This window comes from Heterodontus francisci, chromosome 5 (assembly GCF_036365525.1).
Source record: "Heterodontus francisci isolate sHetFra1 chromosome 5, sHetFra1.hap1, whole genome shotgun sequence".
In the NCBI taxonomy this organism is placed as follows: Eukaryota; Metazoa; Chordata; class Chondrichthyes; order Heterodontiformes; family Heterodontidae; genus Heterodontus; species Heterodontus francisci.
Window position 1 is genome coordinate 93,162,841 of NC_090375.1, and position 19,361 is coordinate 93,182,201.

The 19,361-nt window shown below is 43.3% G+C and overlaps 1 protein-coding gene across 7 annotated transcripts in view; it reads right to left on the reverse strand.

The window, feature by feature from the left end:
- Positions 1-19,361, reverse strand: part of LOC137369960 (nucleolar protein 4-like) — a 504,149-nt gene that overhangs the window by 123,965 nt on the left and 360,823 nt on the right. The gene's annotated exons all lie outside the window — the stretch shown is intronic.

The window sequence follows — 19,361 nt, forward strand, 5'->3', positions numbered from 1 at the left end:
ATTTGCAATTCCTCAGATAATTCCGACTGCAGCTAGACCTAGACAACATTCAACATAGAGTCATTCAAAGAGGAAATAGTGAGAGTCCAGAGCCAACATGTATCCGTTAAGGTGAAGGGTAAGACTAACAGGCCCAGGGAACTTTGGATGTCAAGGGATATAGAGCATTGGATCAGGAAAAAAAAGGAGGCTTACGGCGGATCCCAAGCGCTGAAAACAGCGGAGGCACTAGAGGAGTATAGAAAATCATAGATCATAGAGAGATACAGCACCGAAACAGGCCCTTCGGCCCACCGAGTCCGCGCCGACCATCAACCACCCATATTATACTGATCCTACATTAAAGTGTAGGGTGGCACTTAAAAAAGTAATTAGGAGAGCGAAGAGGGGGCATGAAAAAATACTGGCAGGCAAGATAAAGGAAAATCCTAAGGCGTTTTATAAGTATATTAAGGGTAAGAGGATAACCAGGGAAAGAGTAGGGCCCATTAGGGACCAACGTGGCAATCTTTGTGTGGAGCCGGAGGACATAGGTGAGGTTTTTAAATGATTACTTTTCATCGGTGTTCACTATGGAGAAGGACAATGTAGGTGTAGAGATCAGGGAGGGGATTGTGATATACTTGAACATATTAGCATTGAAAGGGAGGAGATATTAGCTGTTTTTAGGGGGCTTAAAAGTGGATAAATCCTCAGGCCCAGATGAGATGTATCCCAGGCTGTTGTGTGAGGCAAGGGAGGAGATAGCAGGGGCTTTGACACAAATTTTCAAATCCTCTCTGGCCACAGGAGAGGGACCAGAGGACTGGAAGAGAGCGAATGTGGTACCATTATTCAAGAAGGGTAGTAGGGATAAACTAGGTAATTACAGGCCGGTGAGTCTAACATCAGTGGTTGGGAAAATATTGAAAAAATTATGAGGGACAGGATTAATCTCCACTTGGAGAGGCAGGGATTAATCAGGGATATTTAGCATGGCTTTATCAGGGGGAGATCATGTCTAACTAACTTGATTGAATTTTTCGAGGAGGTGACTAGATGTGTCGATGAGGGTAAAGCAGCAGATGCAGTATACATAGATTTCAGTAAGGCTTTTGACAAGGTCCCGCATGGCAGATTGGTTCAGAAGGTAAGAGCCCATGGGATCCAGGACAATTTGGCAAATTGGATCCAAAATTGACTTAGTGGCAGGAGGCAGAGGGTAATGGTCGAGGACTGTTTTTGCGATTGGAAGCCTGTGACCAGTGGTGTACCACAGGGATTGGTGGTGGGACCCTTGCTGTTTGCAGCGTACACGAATGATTTAGACATGAATATAGGAGGTATGATCAGTAAGTTTGCAGATGACATGAAAATTGGTGGTGTTGTAAATAGTGAGGAGGAAATCCTTTGATTACAGGGAGATATAGATGGGTTGGTAAGATGGGCGGAGCAGCGGCAAATGGAATTTAATCCTGAAAAGTGTGAGGTAATGCATTTTGGGAGGACTAACAAGGCAAGGGAATACACAATGGATGGTAGGACCCCAGGAAGTACAGAAAGTCAGAGGGACCTTGGTGTACTTGTCCATAGATCACTGAAGGCAGCAGCACAGGTAGATAAGGTGGTTAGGAAGGCATATGGGATACTTGCCTTTATTAGCCGAGGCATAGAATATAAGAGCAAGGAGGTTATGATGGAACTGTAGAAAATGCTAGTTAGGCCACAGCTGGAGTACTGTGTACAATTCTGGTCATCACACTATTGGAAGGATGTGATTGCACTGGACACGGTGCAGAGGAGATTCACCAGGATGTTGCCTGTGCTGGAGCATTTCAGCTATGAAGAGAGACTGAAAAGGCTAGGGTTGTTTTCCTTGGAGCAGAGAAGGCTGAGGGGGAACATGATTGAGGTGTACAAGATTATGAGGGGCATTGATAGATTAGATAGGAGGAAACTTTTTCCCTTAGCGGAGCGGTCAAGAACCAGGGGGCATAGATTTAGGGTAAGGGGCAGGAGGTTTAAGGAAGATTTGAGGAAACATTTTTTCACCCAGAGGGTGGTTGGAATCTGGAACGTGCTGCCTGAAGAGGTGGTGGAGGCAGGAACCCTCACAACATTTAAGAGGTATTTAGATGACCACTTGAAAAGCCATAGCATATAGGGCTATGGGCCAAGTGCAGGAATATGAGATTAGAATAGTTGGGTGCTGAATGGCCAGCATGGACACGATGGGCCGAAGGGCCTGTTTCTGTGCTGTATAATTCTATGACTCTATAACATCCAGACTTGGGCTGATAAGTGGCAAGTAACATTTGCACCTCACAAGTGCCAGGCAATGACCATCACCAACAAGAGAGAGTCTAACCACTTCCCCTTGACCTTTAATGGTATTACCATCATCAAATACTCCACCATCAATATCCTTGGGAGGGGTGGGGGGTGCGCGGTCACTGTTGACCAGAAACTCAACTGGTCCAGCCATATAAATATCGTAGCTAATAAAACAGATCAGAGGCTGGGAATTCCACGGCGAGTGGTTCACCTCCTGACTCCCCAAAGCCTCTCCACCACCTACCAGGCAGAAGTCAGGCATGTGATGGAATACCTCGCCACTTGCCTGGATAGTGCAGCTCCAATAACACTCAAGAAGCTCAACATCAGCCAGGACAAAGCAGCCCACTTGATAGACAGCCCTCCAAAAGCTTAAACATCTACTCCCTCCACCATTGGTACATTGTGGCTGTGTTTGCACTTCTGTACCTTTCAAAGGCTTCTTTGACAGCACCTCCCAAACCATCACCAAGACGTTCATCACCAAGAAGGTCAAAGGCAAAATGTGCATAGGAACATCATCACCTCCAACTTCTCCTACATCGCTGTCACTTCATCATCACTGGGACATGATCTTGGAAATTGCAACCTAATAGCACTGAGAGTACTTTCATCACATGGACTGCAGTGGTTCAAGAAGGGGGTTCACTACTATCTTCTCAAGGTCAACTAAGAAATGGCTATAAATGCTGGGCTTGCAAGCAACACTCGTATCCCAAGAATGAATCAATGAAAAACACACGAATATGAATCTAGAAATTATGGTCCCAAAATACCTGGGTCTCCAAAGCACGGGCAGAAGTATGGCAGGAAGGGACTTCTGCCAGACAGAACTAGCTGGATGATGAAAGAGATAGAGAGTAAGACCAAGCAGTAAAAAGGTGTGTATGACAGATGGGTGATAATACAAGTGAGAACCAGGCTTAATATAGCAAGTTCAGAGGATAAGTGAAAAAGGAAATAAGAGAGACACAGAGAGAGCATGAGAAGAGAAAGGCAGCCAACATAAAAGGATATCCAAGTGTCATCTAAGGGCATATAAAAAGTAAGAGGGTAGTAAGAGGAGGGGTGAGACTGATTAGGGGCCAAAAAGGAGGTCTATGCATGGAGGCAGAGGGCCTGGCTGAGGTGCTAAATAAGTACTTTGCATCTGTCTTTGCCAAGGAAAAAATGCTGCTGGAATCATCATGAATGAGGAGGTAGTTGAGATATGGATGGGCTCAAAATTGATTAAGAGGAGGTATTAGAAAGGTTGGCTATACTTAAAAGTTTTTAATTCACCAGGACTGGAGGAAGGTATACAGTGGACTACCCCAGGAGTTGGTACTCGGACTACCGCACTTCTTGATGTATATTAATGACTTAGACTTGGATATACAGGGCACAATTTCAAAATTTGTGGATGACACAAAACCTGAAAATATTATGAACCTTGTGTAGGATAGTGATAGATTTCATGAGGACATAGACAGGCTGGTGGAATGGGCGGGCACGTGGCAGATGAAATTTAATGCACAGAAGTGTGAAGTAATTCATTTTAGTAGGAAGAATGAGAAAAGGCAATGTAAAATAAAGGGTACAATTCTAAAGGGTATGCAGGAACAGAGAGACCTGGTGGTATCTGTGCCTAAGGTGGCAGGGCAGGTTGAGAAAGAAGTTAAAAAGGCATACTGGATCCTGGGCTTTACAATGAGTCATAGAATACAAAAGTAAGGAAGTGATAATGAACATGTATAAAACACTGGTTTGGCCTCAATTAGTGTATTATATCCAATTCTGGCCCTGCACTTTAGGAAGCTTGAGAAAGCTTCAGAGAGGTTGCAGAAAAGATTTACCAAAATGGTTCCAGAGATGAGGGACTTTGGTTGTGTGGATAGATTGGAGAATCTGGGGTTGTCCTCCTTAGAGAAAAGAAGTTTGAGAGGAGATTTGACAGAGGTGTTCAAAATCATGAGGGATCTAGATAGAGTAGATAGAGAGAAATTATTCCCATTGGCAGAAGGGTTGAGAACCAGAGGACACAACATAAAATGAATGGCAAAAGAACCAAAGGCGACATAAGGAAATACTTTTTTACGCACCGAGTGGTTTCGATCTGGTATGCATGCCTGAGAGGATGTTGGAAGCAGATTCAATCATTGCTTTCAAAAGGGATTTGGATAAACACCTGAAGACAAAAGTTGCAGGGCTGGGGGAAAGGGCAGGGGTGATAAATTGTTCTTTCAGAGAGCGGGCATGGACTCAACAGGCTGAATGGCTTCCTTCTGTGCTGTAATCATCAGAACTTTGGGGTTAGCTACTTTATATAATGCTGGTCAAGGATCCGAACCGTGGCTGCAGTAGGCCAGATAAGCAGGGAGCGGGAGTCGGAGTGGGAGTGGGGCTTGTATTTTTTTATTAATTCATGGTACGTGGGCTTCATTGGCAAAACCAATATTTATTGCCCATCCGTATTTGCTGTTGACACAGTGGTGGTGAGCCACCTTCTTGAACCACTGCAGTCCGTGTGGTGAAGGTACTTCCACAGTGCTGTTAGGTAGTGAATTCCAGGATCTTGACCCAGCAATGATGGAGGAATGACGACGTATTTCCAAGTCAGGATGGTGTGTGATTTGGCGGGAAACTTGGAGGTGGTGGTGTTCCCATGTGCCTGCTGACCTTGTCCTTCTAGATGGTAGAGGTTGCGATTTTGGAAGGTGCTGTCAAAAACGCCTTGGTGAGTTGCTGCAGTGCATCTTGTAAATGGTACACATTGCAAAAACGGTGTGCCGATGGTGCAGGGAATGAATGTTTAAGGTGGTGGATGTGGTGCCAATCAAGCAGACTGCTTAGTCCTGGATGGTGTCAAGCTGTTTGAATATTGTTAAAGCTGTACTCATTCGGACAAGTAGAGAGTATTTCACATTCCTGACTTCTGCCTTGGAGATGGTGGAAAGGCTTTGGAGAGTCAGGAATTGAGCACAGAATATCCAGCATCTGACCTGCTCTTGTAGCCACAGTATTTATGTGGCAGGTTCAGTTAAGTTTCTGGTCAATGGGAACTCCCTGGATGATGATGTTGGGGATTTGCTGGTGGAGATGCCATTGAATGTCAGTAGCAGATAGTTAGATTCTCTTTTGCTGGAGCCAGTCATTACCTGGTACTTAAGTGGCACGATTGTTACTTGCCACTTATCAGGTCAAGCCTGAAAGTTGTCCAAGTCTTGCTGCATGCAGTCAAAGACTGCATCATATCTGAGGAGTTGCAAATGGAACTGATGACTGTGCAATCACCAGTAAACATCCCCATTTCTGACCTTATGGTGGAAAGAAGGTCATTGATTAAGCAGCTGAAGATGGCTGAGCCTGGACACTGAATTCCTGTAGCATGTCCTGGGGCTGAGTTAATTGGCCTGCAACATATACAACCATTTCTTTTGTTCTAGGATTGACTCCAACCAGTGCAGAGTTTTCCCCTGATTCCCATTAACTTCAGATTTATTAGGGCTCCTTGATGCCACACTTGGTCAAATGCTGCCTTGAGGTCAAGGGCAGTCACTCACACCTGATGTATGGAATTCAGTTATTTTATCCATGTTTGGACCAAGACTGGAATGAGATCTGGAGCGAAGTAGTTCTGGTGGAACCAAATTAAGCATTAGGTTGGTAAATTGGGGAAGAGGGCAGAGAATAGATGCAACTTCTCACTTAAAAGGATGAATTCATTTAATGGGTAAGAAAACTCTAGTAAGAGGAAATGCAATGGCAACTGCATGAGGAAGAAAAAGGCAAGCATTCAGTCTTGCTGAGGCTGATATTGAAGTCTTGCTGTCAGAAATCAGGCAAGCAAAGGATGCAATAAAAACAGATAGTGCTGAAAATACTCAGCATCTGTGGAGGGAGAAGCAGAGTTAATGTTTCAGGTCTGTGACCTTTCATCAGAACTGGCAAAGGTTAGAAAATTATTAGGTTTTGAACAAATGAGGTGAGGGGCGGTGGTGGGGAAGAGTACAAAAGGAAAGGTATGTGATATGGCAGAGGGTAGGACAGATTAAATAACAAAGATGTCCTGGGAAAAAGGCAAAGAGAGTGTTAATGTTTGTGGTAGAAGACAAAGCATTAGTCCAGAGAGCATGTTAATGGCAGAATAATGAGCAGTGCTATCCAAAAGGACATCATTAAAAACAGGCACATGGTTAAAAAAAATGTTTTAAAATCAAAACAAACAAATAAATAAACAAACCACCAAATAAATAAATAAAAGCCAGTCATGCTCTGAAATTGTTGAACTCAATGTTGAGTCCGCAAGGCTATAGAGTGCCTAATCGAAAGATCAGGTGCTGCTCCTTGAGCTTCCGTTGATGTTCACTGGAACACTGCAGCAGGCCAGGGACAGAAATGTTGGCACGAGAGCAGAGTGGTGTGTTGAAATGGCAAACAATCGGAAGCTCGGGGTCATGCTTTCGGACTGAGTGGAGGTGTTCAGCAAAGCGGCCACCCAATCGGCGTTTGGTCTCACCAGTGTAGAGGCAACCGCATTGTGAGCAGCGAATACAGCATACTAAATTGAAGGAAGTACAAGTAAATTGCTGCTTCACCTGGAAGGGGTGTTTGGGGCCTTGGATGGTGAGGAGAGAGGAAATAAAGGGGCAGGTATTACACCTCCTGCGATTGCATGGGAAAGGTGCCGTGGGAAGGGAACGAGGTATCTGGGGTGATGGAGGAGTGGACCAGGGTGTCGCGGAGGTTCGATCCCTTTGGAATGCTGACAGGGGAGGGGAATGGAAGATGGTTTTTTTGTGGAAATGGCGGAGGATGATCCTTTGGATGTGGAGGCTGGTGGGGTGGAAAATGAGAACAAGGGGAAACCTGTTGCAGTTCTGAGAGGGAGGGGAAGGGGTGAGGGCAGAAGTGCGGAAAATGGGTCTGACATGGTTGAGGGTCCTGTCAACCACAGTGGGGGGAAATCCTCGGTTGAGGAAAAAGGAAGACATGTCAGAAGTGCTGTCGTGGAAGGTTCCATCATCAGAACAGATGCATCAGAGATGGAAAAACTGGGAGAATGGGATGGAGTACTTACAGGAAACAGGGTATGAGGAAGTGTAGTCAAGGTAGCCGTGAGAGTTGGTGGGCTTATAATGAATATTAATGGACAGCCTATCCCCAGAGATGGAGACAAAGAAGTTGAGGAAGGGAAGTGTCAGAGAGGAAGTGCAGTGGGGGCGGCACAGTGGCGCAGTGGGGGCGGCACAGTGGCGGGTGGCACAGTGGTCAGCACCGCAGCCTCACAGCTCCAGTGACCCGGGTTCAATTCTGGGTACTACCTGTGTGGAGTTTGCAAGTTCTCCCTGTGTCTGCGTGGGTTTCCTCCGGGTGCTCCGGTTTCCTCCCACATGCCAAAGACTTGCAGGTTGATAGGTAAATTGGCCATTATAAATTGTCCCTAGTATAGGTAGGTGGTAGGGAAATATAGGGACAGGTGGGGATATGGTAGGAATATGGGATTAGTGTAGGATTAGTATAAATGGGTGTTTGATGGTCGGCACAGACTTGGTGGGCCGAAGGGCCTGTTTCAGTGCTGTATCTGTAAACTAAACTAAACTAAAGGTGAGAGAAGGGTGGAAATTGGATACAAAATAGATGAAGTTTTCCAGTTCGGGGCGAGAGCAGGAAGCAGCACCAATACAGTCATCAATGTACTGGAAAAAGAGGTGAGGGAGGGGCCTGAGTAGGATTGGAACAAGGAATGTTTGCCATATCCCACAAAAAGACAGGCATAACTAGGATCTATGTGGGTACTGTTACGACCGACCGCTCAAGACAAAGCCCCCAATCAAAATACATGATTCTGACTGCGGTGGGAGAAACGCACTGTCAAATCAGTGCTGCCACTCCACAGATCACCTAACATATCACTTTAAACTTTACAAATTAAAGAAAACCACAGCCAAATTGACCATCTATTAACCCCCCGAATGAGGCGAACCAAACCAGGTGTCTTTAGATCAACAAATTAACCGTTTAATTAGAAAAACTAAATTCTTAAACACTACTAAGATATAAACAACATTGAAAATAGAAAAGATTAGTGTCCTTGCAGATTTACGCTCCTGCTGAAGTGGAATCTTCCAATGTGGACTCGTCCAAGGTTGTTTGAAGTCCTCACAGCCGTCCAATGGGAAAAAAAGGTTCTTCAACAGTAGAACAGTCCGTAGTCTAGTTCAGCAGTTGAAGTGATGCTCTTCTTCTGCCAGTGACGAATTCAGCAATTATAGTTCAGTAAAGTAATTGGTTATTTTCTTTTAAGAAATTAATCTGGCTTGACTAATCAGAATTCTGAGAGTATAATATATGAGGTTTAAATAAACCGAGGAAGAGCTCTCATTTCCTTCAGTATTTGCTGACAGTCTCTGTGTCTGTCTGTTAACTGTATCTCAAAAGTCAGTTCAAAAATGTAAATACAACATTGTATATTTTGTCCTTGTTCTCCGAATGGCTGTTGCCAGGTAACCAGGAGCATTCTTTGAAGCTGGTTGGTTCCCTCTCTGTATGGTTGTATCCAATGGCAACAAAAATGCATCTTCTTAGTAATTCATGAGGCTTGCTTTCTTAAAGCAGTACTGATCCTTTTACAGCCTTAAAGGCACACTGCATACTTCCCGGAAAAGAAAAAAAAACTAAAGGATCATAACAGTACCCATAGCAACACCTTTTATTTGAAGAAAGTGAGTGGAGTTGAAGGAGAAGTTGTTCAATGTAAGAACAAGTTCAGCCAGGCGAAGGAGGGTGGTAGTGGATGGGGACTGGTTGGGCCTCTGTTCAAGGAAGAAGCGGAGAGCCCTCAGGCTTTCCTGGTGAGGGGTGGAGGTATAGAGAGATTGGACGTCCAAAGCAAAAGATGCAGTTGCTGCAATAGCTGGAAAGATACTATCAAATGCAGCAACTTGGGTCATGTGGAAGTGACTATGAGTGGTACCTCCATCATCCCAAGGTACCCCTGCAGTGCCAAAATAAGTTTAATGATATAAATCAGCAAAAGTAAGTGAGCTCTCAGCTGAATAACAGGAAAGTTTAGTGAAACAAAGAGAGTCAAATAGGTATTCACCACCCCAATGTCCAGCCAATGCCTCAGAACTACAATAACTCATCATCATACATGTTAACTTGTTCAAATCTTGTAATCCATGTTCACACATTGAAGTCTCACAGCCTAGGTCCTTGCTTTCTTTCATCCGTTACGTTATCATTAATTCAATGAATCCTGACAGATTATGACCTCATGATCTAGGGACTAGTACAGCAAATTAACACAAGGTACTCCTCCTGCAGGAAAAGGCAAAATATTATGCCATGAAATGCTTTTATAAAGTTGTAATAAATCACTGGAATTATTGATGCAAGGACTGCTTGGTGCTTGCTTTTCTTGTAGGACACTGGGGAACAGGTAATGTGCTGATGTTCAAACACAACTTTAGAATCTGATGGCTAGCTGTGAGGAACATGGAGAGATTGGGGAGAGGCAGCAGATCTTTGATTGGCTGAGACCTCTCAAAAAATGTGGTCTGTGGAGTTGTCCCAAATGAGTTTAGCTCCCAGTACTCTAGCAGTACTAGTCACTATAACAGCTTCATGTTCTTCATGGGCCTGGTCGACAGAATCAGCAGTGTCATCATTTGCCTCTCTGGCATTCTCCAGAACAACTATCACTAAATCGTCACTGACTGCCAAGTTATGAACTACAGAACATATTTTTACAAGTCATGAGATGATGTTTGGCACTTATTGCAGGACACCCCGGACCTATCCAGGAACTGAAAGTCTTTTTTTAAGTATCCCAATGACTTGCTCAATTCTAATTCTGTCTCACCATGTACTTCATTGTGGCATCCTTTATAGAACTGGTGGACATACAAAATCAAAAAGGATTCAACAGGGTAAATGCAAAGAAATTATTTCATCTTGTATGTGGAAACCAGAACAAGAGGGAATAAACTTAAAATTATAGGTAAACCACTTGGCAGTGAAATCAGGAAGCACTTTTTCACACAAAGGGTAGTGGAAATCTGGAACTCCTTACACCAAAAGGCTGTAGATGCTGTGTCAATTGAAATTTTCAAGACTAAGATTGATAGATTTTTGTTTAAGAAGGGTTCCAAGTGATATGGAACAAAGGTGAGTACATGGAATTGAGGTACAGATCAGCCATGGTGGAACAGGCTCAAAGGCCCAAGTGGTCTTCTCCTTTCCTATGAAACGCCATCATGGGCTACAGGAATAGTGAGTATCACTTATCACCCAAAGCCATCCTGCACCTTGCTCCAATGTTGAAAAGCTGGGACAATGGACTGCTAAATATAAAAGCATCATCACAGCTCCTCATGGGTAATGGAGAATGTAGGCATAGGATTCACAATAGGACAGGACAAAAAAATAATTCTGATACCTGCAGTCAAGCTCAAGGAATGGCCAAAAGTCTGCAGAAGCAATCTTACTTTCAGCAGCTTTTCCTCGAACAATAACTTCTGCCTTGGTAAGCCACAGAAGTGCCCTGGTCGGGCCCCACTTAAAGTAGGATCAGGATCCTACTGAGATCATACAACCCGCCTGAATCTGGTGGATGCTTTATAGGCTGCCAAAAGCAGCAGCATTAAAATCAGAAATAATCTGGAATAGAGCAGAAAATAGACCCCTTGCATTTTAACTACTCATCTGCCCCGTCTCACTAAGTGGGGAAAGTTAAAATTCCCTCCAGAAAGTTATTAAATGCATTTAATAGAAAAGGAAAAGAACTCTAACAACAAACACTGAAATTCCATTTAAAGTATGATTCAATTCCCAGCTCTGAATGTTGTTTGAACTAGATTCCCTTCCATTGGAATAATATTTTAGCGAGGCTGCTAGACAGCTGGAACACTTCAACACTGTTTATTAGTTCCATTATTGGCAGTGAAAGAAGCAAGATTGAAGGTAGATCCAATTAAAATACTTGAATCACAGCTAAGCAGAATCAGTAGGCCTTGAAGAGATGCTAATTTGCCATCACAAGTATATGTGTGCAGCCTACCAGCTTCAGTAGAGGTGGGAACACCAGCTTCGAAATATTCAGCAAATGAAGTCGACCAAAAAGAGTTTTTCCTCTATTCTAAATGATCTCACCACCATATTTACATACGAACAGAAGGAAAAGCACCCTTTTTGTTGATCTAGTTCCCATGTACAGAATGTAAATGCTGATTGGCCCCCAATTTCCCCTGACTCCTGCTTATGGCCCACCAGAAAATTGCAAAGTCCCAGCTACCCACCTGTCCTACCACAGATATCAGAAAACAAATGTGGATTTTTAGATCTGTACTCAGTTTGAAAATAACTGTTGGTTCCAATCACTTAATATGAGTACAATTATATTATGACTGGCATGAAGTGAGAATATAACATAAACAAAATGTAAACAAGTTAAATTAAATTCAAAACACCTTGGGGGAAAAATTCGAGTACTCCAGTTTTTGGGTGCGTGGATTGCAATTGCCCCATGTCCAGTACTGTTGAGGCAGACAGCATGCAAACTTTATGCTTCCTCCTCATTTCAATGATTTCACTTCTGGCTGGCTGCATGCTTAAAAGGGGGCCCAGCAACGTGCTTGGTAGCACATGTTTCAGCCAGCCTACACATCTTAAAGGCAGCCTGCCCCTCTTGAAGGGGAGTTACACTCTTTGCACAGAAGGTGCTGCTGACTGTCTGTGGAGGAAATGGCTTCAAGAAGAAGCACATCCAATGGATAAGCAGAACAGCGAGACAGCTCGCAGATTTTCCGTGCAGCACTGGAGGCATTAGTACAGGAGATGGAAAGGAGGGGAGAAGCAATGATACTGCAGGGGGGCAGGGGGCCCTCAAGGCACGCCCTGTGAAGAGAATGGGAGCAGGTGGCCAAGGAGGTAAATTTCTGAAGTAAGGCCCCGAGGAACTGGCAGCAGTGCTGGAAGAAGTTCATTTTGGTTTATCCGTTCATGGGTCGCTGGCAAGCCTAGCATTCGTTGCCCATCTCTAATTGCCCAAGAAGGTAGTGGTGAGCTGCCTTTTTGAACTGCAGCAGTCCATGTAGTGTAGGAAGGGAGTTCCAGGATTTTGACCCAGCAACAGTGAAGGAATGGCGATATATTTCCAAGACAGGATGACAGTGTGTGGCCTGGAGGGGAGCTTGCATGTGGTGGTGTTCCCATGTGTCTGCTGCCTTTGTCTTTCTAGCTGGTAGAGGTCACAAATTTGGATTGTTCTGTTGAAGGAGCCTTGGTGAGCGGATGCAGTGCCTATTGTAGACGGTGCACACTGCTGCCACTGTGCGCCAGTGGAAGAGGAAGAGAGGTGGTGGATGGAGGGGCGATGAAACGGGCTGCTTTGTCCAGGATGGTGTCGACCTTCTTGAGTGTTGTTGGAGCTGCACTCATCCAGGCAAGTGAAGAGTATTCCATCACACTCGTGACTCGTGCCATGGACAGGCTTTGGGGAGTCAGGAGGTGAGTTACTTGCCACAGAATTCCCAGCCTCTGACCTGCTATTGTGGCCACTATTTATATGGCTGGTCTACTTAATTTTCTGGTCAATGGTAACCCCCAGGATGTTGACGGTCTTGGAGTGTCAATGATAATGCCGTTGAATGTCAAGGGGAGATGGTTAGATTCTATCTTGTTGGATATGGTCATTGCCTGGTACTTGTGCGGCGTGAATGTTTCTACCCAGTTATTAGCCCAAGCATGAATGTTGTCCAGGTGTTGCTGCATGTGGGCATGGACTGCTTCAGTATCTGAGGTGTCGTGAATGGTACTGAACACTGTGCAATTATTGGGCGAACATACTCACTTCTGGCCTTATGATGGAGGGAAGGCAATTGATGAAGCAGCTGAAGATGGTTGGGCATGGGATACGACCCTGAGGAATTCCTACAGCGATGTCCTACAGCTGAGATGATTGACCTCCAACAAGCACCACCATCTTACTTTGTGCTTTGTATGACTCCAGCCAGTGAAGAGCTTTCCCCCGGATTTGTTGATCACAGAATTGTTACAGCGCAGCAGGAGGCCATTCAGCCCATCATGTCTGCACCAGCTCTCCGAATGAGCAATTCACTTAGTGTCATTCCCCAACTTCTCCCCGTAATCCTGCACATTCTTCCTTTTCAAATAACTATCTAATTCCCTTTTGAATCCATCGATTGAATCTGCCTCCACCACACTCTCTGGCAGTGCTTTCCAGATCTTAACACTCGCTGTGTGAAAAAGCTTTTCCTCCTGTCGCCATTGCTTCTATTGCCAATTACCTTAAATTTGTGCCCTCTTGTTCATGATCCTTTCACGGGTTTTTCCCTGCCTACTCTGTCCAGATCCTTCATGACTTTGAATACCTCTATCAAATCTCTTCTCCAAGGGAAACAGTCCCAACTTCTCCCATCTATCTTTGTAACTGAAGTTCCTCATCCCTGGAACCATTCTCGTAATTCTTTTCTGCACTCTCTCCAATGCCATCACATCTTTCCTAAAGTGTGATGCCCAGAACTCGACACAATATTCCAATTGAGGCCGAACCAATGTTTCATACAAATTTAAAGTACCCTCCTTACTCTTGTACTCTATGCCCCTATTAATAAAGCACAGGATACTCTATGCTTCATTAACTTCTCTCTCAACCTGTCCTGCCACCTTCAATGACTTATGCGCATATAGACCCAGGTCCCTCTGCTGCTGCACCCCCTTTCGAGTTCCACCCTTTATCTTATATTGCCTCTCCATGCTCTTCCTACCAAAATGTATCACCTCTCCGCATTGAACTTCATCTGTCACTTGTTCACCCATTCTGCCAACTTCTCTATGGCCTTTTGAAATTCTACACTATCCCTCTCACAGTTCACAATGCTTCTAAGTTTCGTATTATCTGCAAATTTTGAAATTGTGCTCTGTACACCAAGGTCTAGCCATTAACATATCTCAGGAAGAGCCAGGGTCCCATCACTGACCCCTGGGAAGCTCCACTACAAACCTTCCTCCAGTCCAAAAAACATCCATTAACCACTACTCTGTTTCCTGTCACTCAACCAATTTCGTATCCATGTTGCTACCATCCCTTTTATTCCATGAGCTACAGCTTTGCTTACAAGTCACAAGGCATTGTATCTTCACAGAAAAAACAGCCATGGACAACTAAAGAGATTAGGGATAGCATAAAACAAAAAGGGCTTACAAAAATGCAAAATGCAACACAGATCTGGCTGAATAGGATCGATACAAAGACCAGCAAAGGGTCACAAAGCAGCTTATAAGAGCTACTAAACGAGATTATGAAAGGAAACTTGCAAGGGACATCAAAATCAATAAGAAGAAATTTTATAGTTACATAAAGGGAAAGCGGGTGATCAAGAGCAATGTAGGCCCACTAAAAGCTGAAAATTGAGATATTGTCATTGATAACGGGGAAATGGCAGACATGTTGAACAATTACTTTGCCTCAGTATTTACAGCTGAAAAGAATAACTAGCCGGAAGTCCCGAAAAAATTAATAGCCGATAGGGGACAGGGACTTAATACAATTAACGTAAGTAAAACATCAGTAACAAGGAAATTAATGGAACTAAGGAGAGAGAAATCCCCAGGACCCCACAGTTTCCATCCGAGGGTGTTAAAAGAAGTAGGGGAGCACATTGTAGATGCCCTAACTATAGTCTTTCAGAGTTCCCTAGATTCAGGAGTGGTCCCTATGGATTGGAAAGTTGCACATCTCACTCCACTTTTTAAGAAGGGTGAAAGGGGGAACCAAGGAAATTACAGACCAGTTAGCCTGACATCTGTGGTGGGAAAGTTGCTGGAGTCTATAATCAAGGATAGGGTGACTGAACACCTAGAAAAATTTCAGTTAATCAGGGACAGCCAGCATGGATTCATGACAGGAAAGTCATGCCTGACAAATCTCATTGAATTTTTTGAAGAGGTGACCAAGGTAGTGGACAGGGGGATATCTATGGATGTCATTTATACGGATTTCCAGAAGGCATTTGATAAAGTCCCACATAAGAGACTGTTAATTAAGGTGGAAGCCCATGGAGTTGAGGGCAAATTATTGACATGGTTAGGAAGTTGGTTGAGTGGTAGGTGACAGAGAGTGGGGATAATGGGTAAGTACTCCGATTGGCAGGATGTGACTAGTGGTGTCCCGCAGGTATCTGTGTTGGGGCCTCAATTATTCATTAACGACTTGGATGATGGCACAGGAAGTCATATATCCAAATTTGTTGATGGTACAAAGGTAGGCGGCATTGTAGACAGTCTAGATGATAGCATAAAATTGCAAAGAGATACTGACAAACAAAGTGAGTGGGCAAAACTGTGGCAGATGGATTTCAATGCGGGCAAGTGTGAGATTATCCATTTTGGACCAAAAAAGGATAGACAGAGTACTTTCTAAATGAGACGAGGTTAAGTACAGTGGATGTCCAAGAGACTTGGGGGTTCAGGTGCACAGATCTTTAAAATGCCACAAGCAAGTGCAGAAAATAATCAAAAAAGCTAATGGAATGCTAGCCTTTATATCTAGAGGACTGTAGTATAAAGACACAGAGGTTATGCTGCAGCTGTACAAAACCCTGGTTAGACCCCACTTGGAGTACTGTAAGCAGTTCTGGGCACCACACCTTAGGAAGGCTATATTGGCCTTGGAGGGAGTGCAACGTAGATTTACAAGAATGATACCTGGACTACAGGGGTTAAGTTACAAGGAGAGATTACACAAATTAGGCCTGTTTTCGCTGGAATTTAGAAGGTTATGGGGTGATCTGATCGAAGTCTTCAAAACATTAACAGGAAAAGACAGGCTAGATAAAGATAAACTATTTCCACTGGTTGGAGATTCTAAAACTAGGGGGCATAGTCTAAAAATTAGGAGCAGACCGTTCAGGAGAGATGTTAGGAAGCACTTCTTCACGCAAAGGGTGGTAGAGGTTTGGAACTCTCTCCCACAAACAGCACTTGAAGCTAGAACAGTTGTTAATTTTAAATCTGAGATAGATTTTTGTTAAGCAAAGATATTAAGGGATATGGGCCAAAGGCAGGTATATGGAGTTAGGATGCAGATCAGCCATGATCTCATTGAATGGCGGCTCAGGCTTGAGGGGCTGAATGGCCTACTCCTGTTCCTATCTTCCTATGTTCCTATGTATCAAATGCATTTTGGAAGTCCATGTACACGACATCAGCAGCATTACCCTCATCAACCCTCTCTGTTACCTCTTCAAAAAACTCCAGTAAGTTAGTTAAATACGGTTTTCCCTTAACAAATCCATACTAGATTTCCTTAATTAACCGGCATTTGTCCATGTGACTATTAATTTTGTCCTGAATTATTGTTTTTAGAAATTTCCCCACCACCGAAGTTAAACTGACTGGCCTATAGTTGTTGGTACTGTATGGTTGTCATGTTAAGAAAATGTGAAGAAATTTCAGAATATAGGATAAATAGAATAGCATTAGCTGGATCAAGTTGACTACACCATCAAATAGTACAGCACAACAGAATTAGATACTCCATTTAATTGTTTTCAGACATTTTCAATTTATTTTGCAAGGGCATATTATAGTGATTGGTGTAACATAACATTTTTTATTGAAATTTTCATGTAATAAAAACAATAAAAACAGGAGTTATACATGAAACATACACAATAGAACAGAAACTAGGTAAAGAAATGTAAAAGGTAAACATAGTACAAATAATCAGATAGATTTCATGAATCAGCACTCATTGTGTGAGGTTTCTGATAATGGGAGCACATATTGGGAATTCAGATGCTGAGGTCCATGTTTCCTGCATGATTTTCTGCTAATGAGATTAATGGATGAAAAAATAGACTCACAGACTCACAGGCTGAGGGACTTGAGGTTGTTTTTGTTGGAGAGAAGGAGGAGGAGAGGTGACTTAATAGAGACATACAAAATAAGCAGAGGGTTAGATAGGGTGGATAGCGAGAGTCTTTTTCCTCGGATGTTGATGGCAAACACGAGGGGACATAACTTTAAGTTGAGGGGTGATAGATATAGGACAGATGTCAGAGGTAGTTTCTTTACTCAGAGAGTAGTAGGGGCGTGGAACGCCCTGCCTGCAACAGTAGTAGACTCGCCAACTTTAAGGGTATTTAAGTGGTCATTGGATAGACATATGGATGAAAATGGAATAGTGTAGGTCAGATGGTTTCACAGGTCGGCGCAACATCGAGGGCCGAAGGGCCTGTACTGCGCTGTAATGTTATAATTCTAATTCTAATACATGCCTGATGTGTGTTCACATTGTGAGAAGCTCATTGCCAGGAACATTAAATTGCAAAATCTAAACCAGTTTTAACTCCCTGCATTTTTAAACGTTGATGCCATTATGATTAGTCCAAAGAAACTCCCTTCTTAACGTTTCCTTTAGGACCACCTGCTCCTGCAAATGGTGATATTGAGTAACTTGGAAGCTTAAATAAAACAGATCCACATGGAAGTGTAGTTCAGTCAGGTTGCCACTTGACCTGATACCAGAAGGTCATCCAAATTCTGTAGTATCTTGTTTGTTTTGATTTCAGCCACATAATCTTTTCCTTATTGGCTATAATCTGATTAATACATAGTAACAGCTTCATGCAGGAGAAGAGCTTTGTCTATCTAGCCGACCTATCCACTGTATTGTGTTACAACCAGGTAAGAGAGGTGTCTAGGAGTCCCTCTCAGCCTTTACCTGGACTTACCATAATAGGGTTTAATTTTAAACACACTGTTTTTAGCTCCCCCTTGCTGAATCCTTGTTCACCGCTTTCCAATTATAAGGCAAAGAGACCAGTACAAACAGGTTTTCTTAAGTTTAAAAAAGAAAAGTTGAAATTTATTAAACTTGAACTTTAACTCTAATTTGGTTGACGCCAATGGATACACAATGCACCCACGTTAGTATGGTTATGCGATACACACATGCAAATAGAGACAGAAAAGAGCAGAAGAAAAATAAAGTGGAAAAGTTTGAGGCAATATCTGAAGAGTTTTTGTTACGGTTCTTCAAGCTCACTGTACAGTCCTTGATTGTAGGTAGATCTCGCTTTTCATTGGGGCCCAGTATTCTTCTTAAACCTTGTTCGCTGTAAGAGATTTTTCTCTCTTGGGGTTCATGTGTCTTCAGTGGATTTAAAGGCTTGTGAGAAAAAGATGGGTGTAGACAAGAAAGAACTTCTCAGTCCAGTAGCAAACAGTCTTTCTGCTCAAACACTCTGTGGCTAGTTCAAAAGACCCCTGAAACAGCCAGTTCGTCATGTGACCAGCTGGTCCAACCAGTCCTGGCCCCTATGGATTGCATCACCCCAGCAGACCCTGAAATGCACTTCCCCACCTGCTCACTGTCCGGTGATCAACATCCATTGTGGATTGAATGTGTCAGGGAATGGTCCTTTGTCTACACAAGCACCGTCTGTTAGTATGCAAATATTTTGTCCAGCCACGACTGATCTGTTCAACAAGTCATTTCCTTGCTCCAGCAACAGTTAAAAATCAACGTTCACATGACAAAATCAATGTGCCTCATTCTTGGCAGGTAGGGGCCTGCACGACAATTGGCTCAATTCTATTAACCCAGAATTCCGTTACTGTCAATAACTTGTCCAGTTCCTTTTTGAAACCCATTCAGGCTTCTTGTTCCACCACCCATGTCTGCAATCTGTTTCACATATTTACTTTTGTTAAAAAGGGGAGAAATTCTATGCTGACTGTTAAATTCCAGAAAGCTTGTTATGGAAAGATAATGCTGGAGCTTATATTTACTCAGTTTCACATTTATTGTGCAGAATCAAAGGATTACAAACATCTAGCTCCTCACTCAAAACCTCTCTCAGTTCCAGTGAGTGTCTGCTTATAAGTGCTCAATTAAAACCCCAATTAACACCCTTCACCTGTATATTATCAAACCATTGACACACAATTAACAGATTCCCTTCTTTCTTTTACAATTCAACTTAGATTAACACATTGAAACAACATTTCAAAATAAATTCCATATTATGCACAAAGTA